This window comes from Leptonychotes weddellii, unplaced genomic scaffold (genome assembly GCF_054177405.1).
Source record: "Leptonychotes weddellii isolate Sample4059 unplaced genomic scaffold, ASM5417740v2 HiC_scaffold_10148, whole genome shotgun sequence".
Classification (NCBI taxonomy): Eukaryota; Metazoa; Chordata; class Mammalia; order Carnivora; family Phocidae; genus Leptonychotes; species Leptonychotes weddellii.
Window position 1 is genome coordinate 1 of NW_027677939.1, and position 7,629 is coordinate 7,629.

General features: G+C 37.0%; 1 pseudogene; it reads left to right on the forward strand.

Moving 5' to 3' along the window:
• Window positions 1-2,263: 2,263 nt before the first annotated feature.
• LOC145718023 (U4 spliceosomal RNA) lies at window positions 2,264-2,324 on the forward strand (annotated as a pseudogene).
• Window positions 2,325-7,629: the final 5,305 nt, after the last annotated feature.

The window sequence follows — 7,629 nt, forward strand, 5'->3', positions numbered from 1 at the left end:
ACCAAAAAAAAAAAAAAAAAAAAAAAAGATTTTATTTATTTATTTGAGAGAAAGAGAGAAAGCTTGTGAGACAGAGCCCAAGCTGCAGGGAGGGGCACAGGGAGAAGCAGGCTAACCACTAATCCCTTCCATTCTACTGTTGAATCTATCCATTGAGTTTTTTATTATAGTTACTGTATTTTTTTTATTTTATATTTAGGATTTCCAGCTTTGTGCAGTGGGCTTGATCCCAGGACTCTAGGATCATGACCTGAGCCTAAGGCAGACGCTCAACCAACTGAGCCACCCAGGCACGCCTGAGGTTCTGCCATTTGACACAAAGGGCTAAGGAGCTGACTTAGAGAAAACTGTTAAAAAACACCTTGCCTAAGATCCACTAACAAGTAAGACTTGAAGGAGACTGAGGTAGTACAAGCAACTTTCTTGTGTTTTTTTCCCCACACTGCTAGAAAGTTTTCAGACCATTCTTGCTGCTGTCAGAACAATTTCTTCTAATGTCTTCTCGAAACTCTAAAGACAAGTAAATAAGCCTTATAACATTATCTAGAATGAATCTGTTGACACAGCATGCGGGCTAGGGGATACTTTTTTTTTAAATGTAGCCTAGAATCTTAACCCTTAGACCATATGGCACAAATTCATAATCATTAGAAAAGGGCTGATAGAGGCGAAACCAAACTAAGTCAAGCTTGCCTAAATAGACACTAGTTCTAGAATTCCACCAGGTGTCTGAGAATCATGACAGATATCCATTACATCATCTTTTTAATTGCACAGCATATATTTTATAAAAATACCTAGGATGATGAAAAAGTTTTACTTTGAAAATCAGAGAAAAATCAGCTGGGAGACTGACAGCTCTGGAAGCATTTCCAAGCCTCCTGAAGCATAATAGATTCCGTTTTCAGCTTGATGGTTTCTCCAGGGTCCTATCTTCTGTAATATGGATGCTTATAATATTTGCTATGTAGTTGTTAAGATTAATTAAAAATGTTGTATTTTAAAATATATTTAGCTGAATTACATGAGCTTCGAATAAGGAACATTTAAACATCATATGATTACATTCAAACAGCTGATGGGCTATCGCATAGGAAGAGATTTTAAAAGCTGGCATTTAAATTTTGTGTGCATGTAAGAATGGATACTTGTTTTGGGAAGCACCTGCCCTAAATTACTGAACCAGTGATAAAGTCATCAAATAAGTCATCAATAAAAACTTAAGTGAACATCTATTTTGTGAAAAGCTAATTTGAGTACACACTGGGTAAATGAAGAGGTATAGAAGCAATCTCTGACCCAGAGGGTTTATTAAAAAATTGTAATTTAATTATAAACTACCATCAATGCTTAATGATTGTTAGTCACTAAATCATCTTGAAGACCTTTGAATTTTTGACTTATAAATTTAAAGGAGAACTTAGAGTTCAATACTGCCTTTAAAAATAAATAAATTAAGGCTAGCAAAATGAGTGATCTCAGTTTTAAGTCTACATTTTTAAAACATTGGAAAATATCTCTTTATTTTTCATCATTTCCTTTCTATTCAGAGAACTTCTTTTTTTCTTTTCTTCTTCTTCTTCTTCTTCTTCTTCTTTCTTCTTTTTCTTCTTCTTCCTTCTTTTGACAAATTCTTAGTTTTCTAGCATCTGAGAATGTCCTGATTCCCTCTTCATTTTTTTCTCTGGATATAAGAGGTGGTATTTTTCTTTCAGCACTTGAAAAATGTTGCGCTACTCCCTTCTGACCTCCATGATTTCTGATGAGAAATCCACTATTATCCATATTGTTCCTCCCTGATAAATAAGATATCATGTCTTTATTACTTCTTTCAAGATTTTTTTTCTTTGCCTTCTCAAAAATTTGACTGTCTTGTATGGATTTCTTTGGGCTTGTTCTGTTTGAGGTGCACTTAGTTCTCTTGAATGTATAGATTTATGTCTTTTTCTAAAATTGGGAAATTTTCAGTCATCATTTATTTGAGTATTTCTTCAGCCCTATCCTCTTTCTTCTCTCCTTATGGGACTCCAATGACATGAATGTTAAATCTTTTGTCATAGTAATGCAGGTCGCTAAGGTTTCATTTTTTTTAATTTACTTTAGTCTACTTTCTCTCTTTGTTTCAGATTCGATAATTTCTATTGTTCTATCCTTTAATTCACTAATTCTTTCCTCTATCCCTTCTATTCTACTGTTGAATCTATCCATTGAGTTTTTTATTATAGTTACTGTATTTTTTTTTTATTTTATATTTAGGATTTCCAGCTTTGTGCAGTGGCACTATCGTAGCCAATGAGGTTTATCTGAGGCGTGATTATTGATATATTTAGGATTTCCATTTGATTCTTCTTTAGTCTTTTATTTCTTTGCTAATTATATTTATATATTTGTTTCAAGCATGTTAATAATTGCTCATTGCATTTTTATGATGACTGCTTTAAATTCCTTGTCAGATATTCTAAGATCTCTGATATCTCAATATTAGAATCTACCATTTGTTTATTATCATTCAGTGTGAAACCTTCCTCAATCCTGCTATGAAGAGTAACTTTCAGCAGAAACCTGGACATTTGGGTATTATTTGTCATGACACTCTGGATCTCATTTGAACTTTCTTCTGGTCTAGACAGCTTTCTTCTGAAGCCACTCTCGCTGAGTGGAGGTGGAGGTTCTGGCTCCCACTAGGCCTCCACTGATACCTTATTGGCTAGGAGGAGTAGAAGTATCACATTATTGTACCCCACATGTTCTCTGCTGACACCATAGTGTGGAGGGGTGGCCTCATGATTGTTGAGTGGTGATAAAAGTCCCAGCGCTCTACTTGGTCTTCTCTGATATTACCCCAGTGGTGTGCATGGGTGGGGTTGGGGGGCTCCTCATTTCAGCCTGGTGAGTTCTTGAAGTCTAGACTGGTACTGGTAAATATGGGGGTATGTGTGGGACATATATTTTTCTGTGGTGTTTGGCAGGAATAGAATGCACAAATTTTCTGCCTTCTTAGACTTTACTTTCCTGGTTTTGTGTCTAGAGAGACCAGAATATTGTCAGCATGGGGAAGGGAAGGGAGGGGTCTACACCATCATCACTTCTAGGTTGCTGGCTTCTTTAGCTCTAAGTCAAAACCCAAGGAATTCATCACCATGTTGTTCCTTAAGTCTTGAGGTCCCTCCCCTTCTTCTCTCCACCTTTAAGAGTTCTTTGATGTTTGTCCTAAGATTTTAGTTGTACCTAATGGGGGAAATAGAAAAAAAGTATGTCTATTCCATCTTCCCTGAGCAGAAGTTCCATTTCACACTCGTTTTGTGATGTCCTTTTGTGAAAGCATAATCCCCCAACATTTGACTGCTAAAAATTAGCCTTTCATATTATGCCTTAGAGTCCTAAAAAGCTATGTCATTGTGCCCTCAAACACGTCTGTCAGATGGAGCCACCATGAGGAGCCCCTGGTTGTCAAACAAACACCTCATACTCTCACACTTCTCTTTGTGCATTGCCCCTAGAAGTTGCTCACAGAATCTTCACCATTTCTAAAACTACTATGAGAGGGAAAATGTCCATTATTAAAGTGTGACCTCAGTATGTCCCAAAGCTCCATTAGCATCTCTGAGTACTGTTGAGCTCCCTACAAAGTAAGAACAGCTTTTCCCTTAACAATGACTTGCTTTGGCATTTGGATCCCAACAAAACTCCCTTTATTCCCAAAGACAAGTCTCCAACCCCTCTCTCCATAGAAGCTGGAAACTAGTCAAGGTACCAAGTGAAAGCCATTTCCCATTTTACTTCTCACACACCCTGCTCCTACTCTTGCACTTAACCAAAATTCCCCCTTGCTCTCCTACATAGAAAAGTAAGTACCCCTGTGTGTCCACGAGTGTAAATGGCTAGAGTGAGTAATTTTATTCCTTACATTATGTCTACTCTCTTTTGCCCTAAGCCAGTCAAAATACTGCCAAACATACCATATTAAAAGCATTAGGGGATTGAAAAAGTGTATGACAATATTTATGAGATCAAAGATGTGATCATCTAGTTTGGAAGAATTCATACTTCCAAAAAAAATCTAAATAAAAGTAATTGAACTGGTATTAATATGCCATGTTGTGGGGGGGGGGACATCTGGAAAAAAAATCCTTTGTTAACTTTTCCTTCTTAACTTTTCCAAGAAAACACACACACACACAGGAAAAAACAGACCCCAGAAAGTTTAAGTGGCTTGTCCCAGGTTATTTGACTAGTAAACAGTGATTCTGGGACTAAACCTGAATGTCTTTACTTTGAGTACTAGACCATGGTAAGAAACTTTTAATGAGATCAGTAAGTATTTTAGCTTGTACAACACAAATCATCTGAAGATTAAACTGGAGAACAGTGACAGGAGAAAAAGTTAGCAAAGTGACAGCTCCAGTTTAAACGCAAAAAAAAATAAATAAATGCAGCCTCTAGAAACCTCCACAGATAAGATTTGAGATGTTCATTTTATAATGGCATATATTTAAAAAGAGGAAGAAGAACTATTTCTCCTAACACTCTCATAAGATAAAATTCTGTTTACTCTTGCTTTAATGCCTAAAGCTCTTACTGTCTGGTAGTTCCTGATTCAATAATTAGTAAGTGGTAAACAAGTGAGATTTAAAGTTCCCTAATAAAAGTTTCCTTATAGCAGTCACTAAAAGTATCAAGAAGCTGTAACTAGTGAAAATGGTTTTTAAATAGTAATCTATAAGCAATAGCATTTGATGATGTGAAAAAAAAATACATGAAAAGCATTCTAAAGGCAGAGATGGTTTTAAATTTTGTTTATTACTGTATTTTTTGCTTAGAACAATGTACAACACATAATAGGAACTCATTCGATATTTGTTAAATGAATTCTAGGAAATTATTTCTGTTATTAGCAACAAAACTCTCTTAGAAATGCATGTGATATCACTTGATGTTGTCTCGGGGCAATTTTACTGAGCCAAAAACTAACTTCCGAGCCCCTGATCTCATCCTTTCTGTCCAATCAACCAACTGGGTAGAAAACTTATTAGCAACTTTGACAGATACGGTTTCATTACTTATTGGAAGAAGCTGCCCTCAACCAAAGCCAAGGTCCCATATCCCTGTCCTGTGGGAGGATGAAACAATGAGAAAAAATTAGAGGATCTAATGGTAGACCTAAGTTCCAGTCCCACTTGCGTCCTTTGCTCACTGAAAAACCCTGATCTTCAGGGGCTTTTTATCTGAGAAATAATAACTTCCTCTCTTAAGAACTATATGACAAATGGAGAAAAAAAAGATTGGTAAAGAGAAATATATTATAGATCTCCTCACACAAACGATGCACATAATATTTATAGAATATTTAAGTCAGATCCTGAAAATTCACCCCTTTTCTATGATGCTTATGAGCAGATTTATCAGCTAACCCAAGGTAATTCTATTAAATTCTAACAGCCGAAAACTAGACATAGGGCTATTTCCACAGATAATTTATACTTTGTAATTCTAACTCCCTTCAGATCTGCTAAATCCTGTAGCCTTTGATAGTTTGGGATAAACATCACCTTCCAGTTATCCAAAGCTTAGAGGTAAAATTCCCAAAATGTGTAAGCTGTTTGGTACATAATTGATAGTTACCTATGTGTGGCTAACAATACAATAAAAGCATGGCTCCATATCCTCCACTAAAGCTCAAATATAATCACTCTGGAAAACCACATCTCAGGGCGGGCTTATTCTGAGCTCCTGATAAAATATAGCCAAAGGAGAAATGCTGTCATTGTGGTCAACACTGAATCTGGATGATTGGAGTCAAAGGAAAATAATCACTGAAACACCTCAAGTCTCTCATTATAGATCGGGAATTGGAAAAGACTTAGATGAGATGTCTTCAGTCTTCTTTCACATGGATCTAGATCTTTACCCTCCTATTTTCAGCATCCTTTACATATGGGAAGTTGTGCAGTTACTTAGAGGTGCCCCCAGAGCACAGCTGATAGATGACTTGACTTCCGAGGTCCTCCTTTCTCTAATATCCTTGGTTCTATGAATGTCTGAATGGTAGGTGACGTGAATATCATGATAACAGTGGCTAATGTTTCTTTGCCATGTACCAAGCATTATGCTAAGTACTTTCATTTAATCTTCTTTAATCCAAGGAGCTAGATACTGCTAATACTATTTTATTAATGAAGAAATCTGGGCATGAGGAAGTTTTATCACTTTTCTAAGCTTCACAGCTAGGACGTGCAGAGATGATGTATGACCTAGGCTGTCAGTCCCCAAAGTCCACACTCTTAAATAACCCTATTCTGCCAACCAGGACATCATTTAGAGAATTCCTGAGGCCGACTTAGAGGCCAGATAAATTCAAGTGATTATCCAGCCCAATTTCTGAAATATGAGCTGGCATGATCATTTTGATAACCTTTAAAATAAAGGGAAAGGAAAAGTCAAAGAGAAGAATCAGTGATTTTCTTCGTGTGATTTAATAAAGAGTTTTTTCCTAACTTTCCTTTATCTTCTTTCTGAGCATAAGAATAAAAGTAGAAAGAAATGAGGAGGAAAGAGTTGAGTGAGGGGAATGTGGTTTTCCAAGCATAAAGTGCAGGAGCTGAAGCTTTCCTAAAGCTGAGGGTGAAATGCTACACACCTGTTCCCCCCCCAACCCTATTTCTCAGGTCACTGGCAATAATAAGCAGTAATAAATAAATAAATAAATATATATATATATATATATATATATATATATATATGTAAAATCTTCCACCTTGGTGCATTTTGCTTTTCAGGCTTATTAAAAATAGCACTCATTAACACCAAACAGGAATTTATATCTACTGTACATAAATTAGCATGCCAATTTCAACAATCCTTACCCTATGGCAATGAAGTAAAATTAAAATGAAAAATCACACCAGCTTTAGTCATCCTATTCTTTCCCCATTCCACATTTTCAACTGATCTTTTGCCTCCTCTAGCCCTGCTCCCAGCTGCCAACTACAAGCTATAGGAGTTTCAAGCCTCAGGCATCAAGTGGTATTTATGCCAAGGCTGACCTCTACAGCTGAATAGCCCGGTGACCGGTCACCCACTTCAGGTTCAGGGAAACCCATGCAAAGACCCTACTCTCTTGCAGTCTTGCTTGTGCTTTCTCTGCACTGCACCCTCTGGATGTTCTCAGGACACATATCTCAGTAATGTTCCTGCAGAAGAAGTTCACAGACCTATTCCTTCATCCAGATGTCAGGTCCTGCATTTTTAATGGCTTCAAAAGATGATTTTGTTTGTGGCTTCATTGAAAGTCCCAGTTCTAATCTGGATGGAGCAGGTGTTCAGGTGGGAGAACTCTATCAATTCTATCTGCATCTACTTTGTTTATGGATCCATTCCATAGTAAATATGGGGATAGGGGATTGGCCACGAAACCCAGACCATTTACTTATAGTTCTCAGAAATTAGTCAAAAGACAGAGTGATAGGACTGATACAAATTAGAGACTACTTATTTTTTTTTTGCATTCAGTACGTGCCCTCTTTAATACCCATCACCAGGCTAACCCATCCCCCCACCACCCTCCCCTCTAGAACCCTCAGTTTGTTTCTCAGAGTCCATAGTCTCTCATGGTTCATCTCCCTCTCCGAT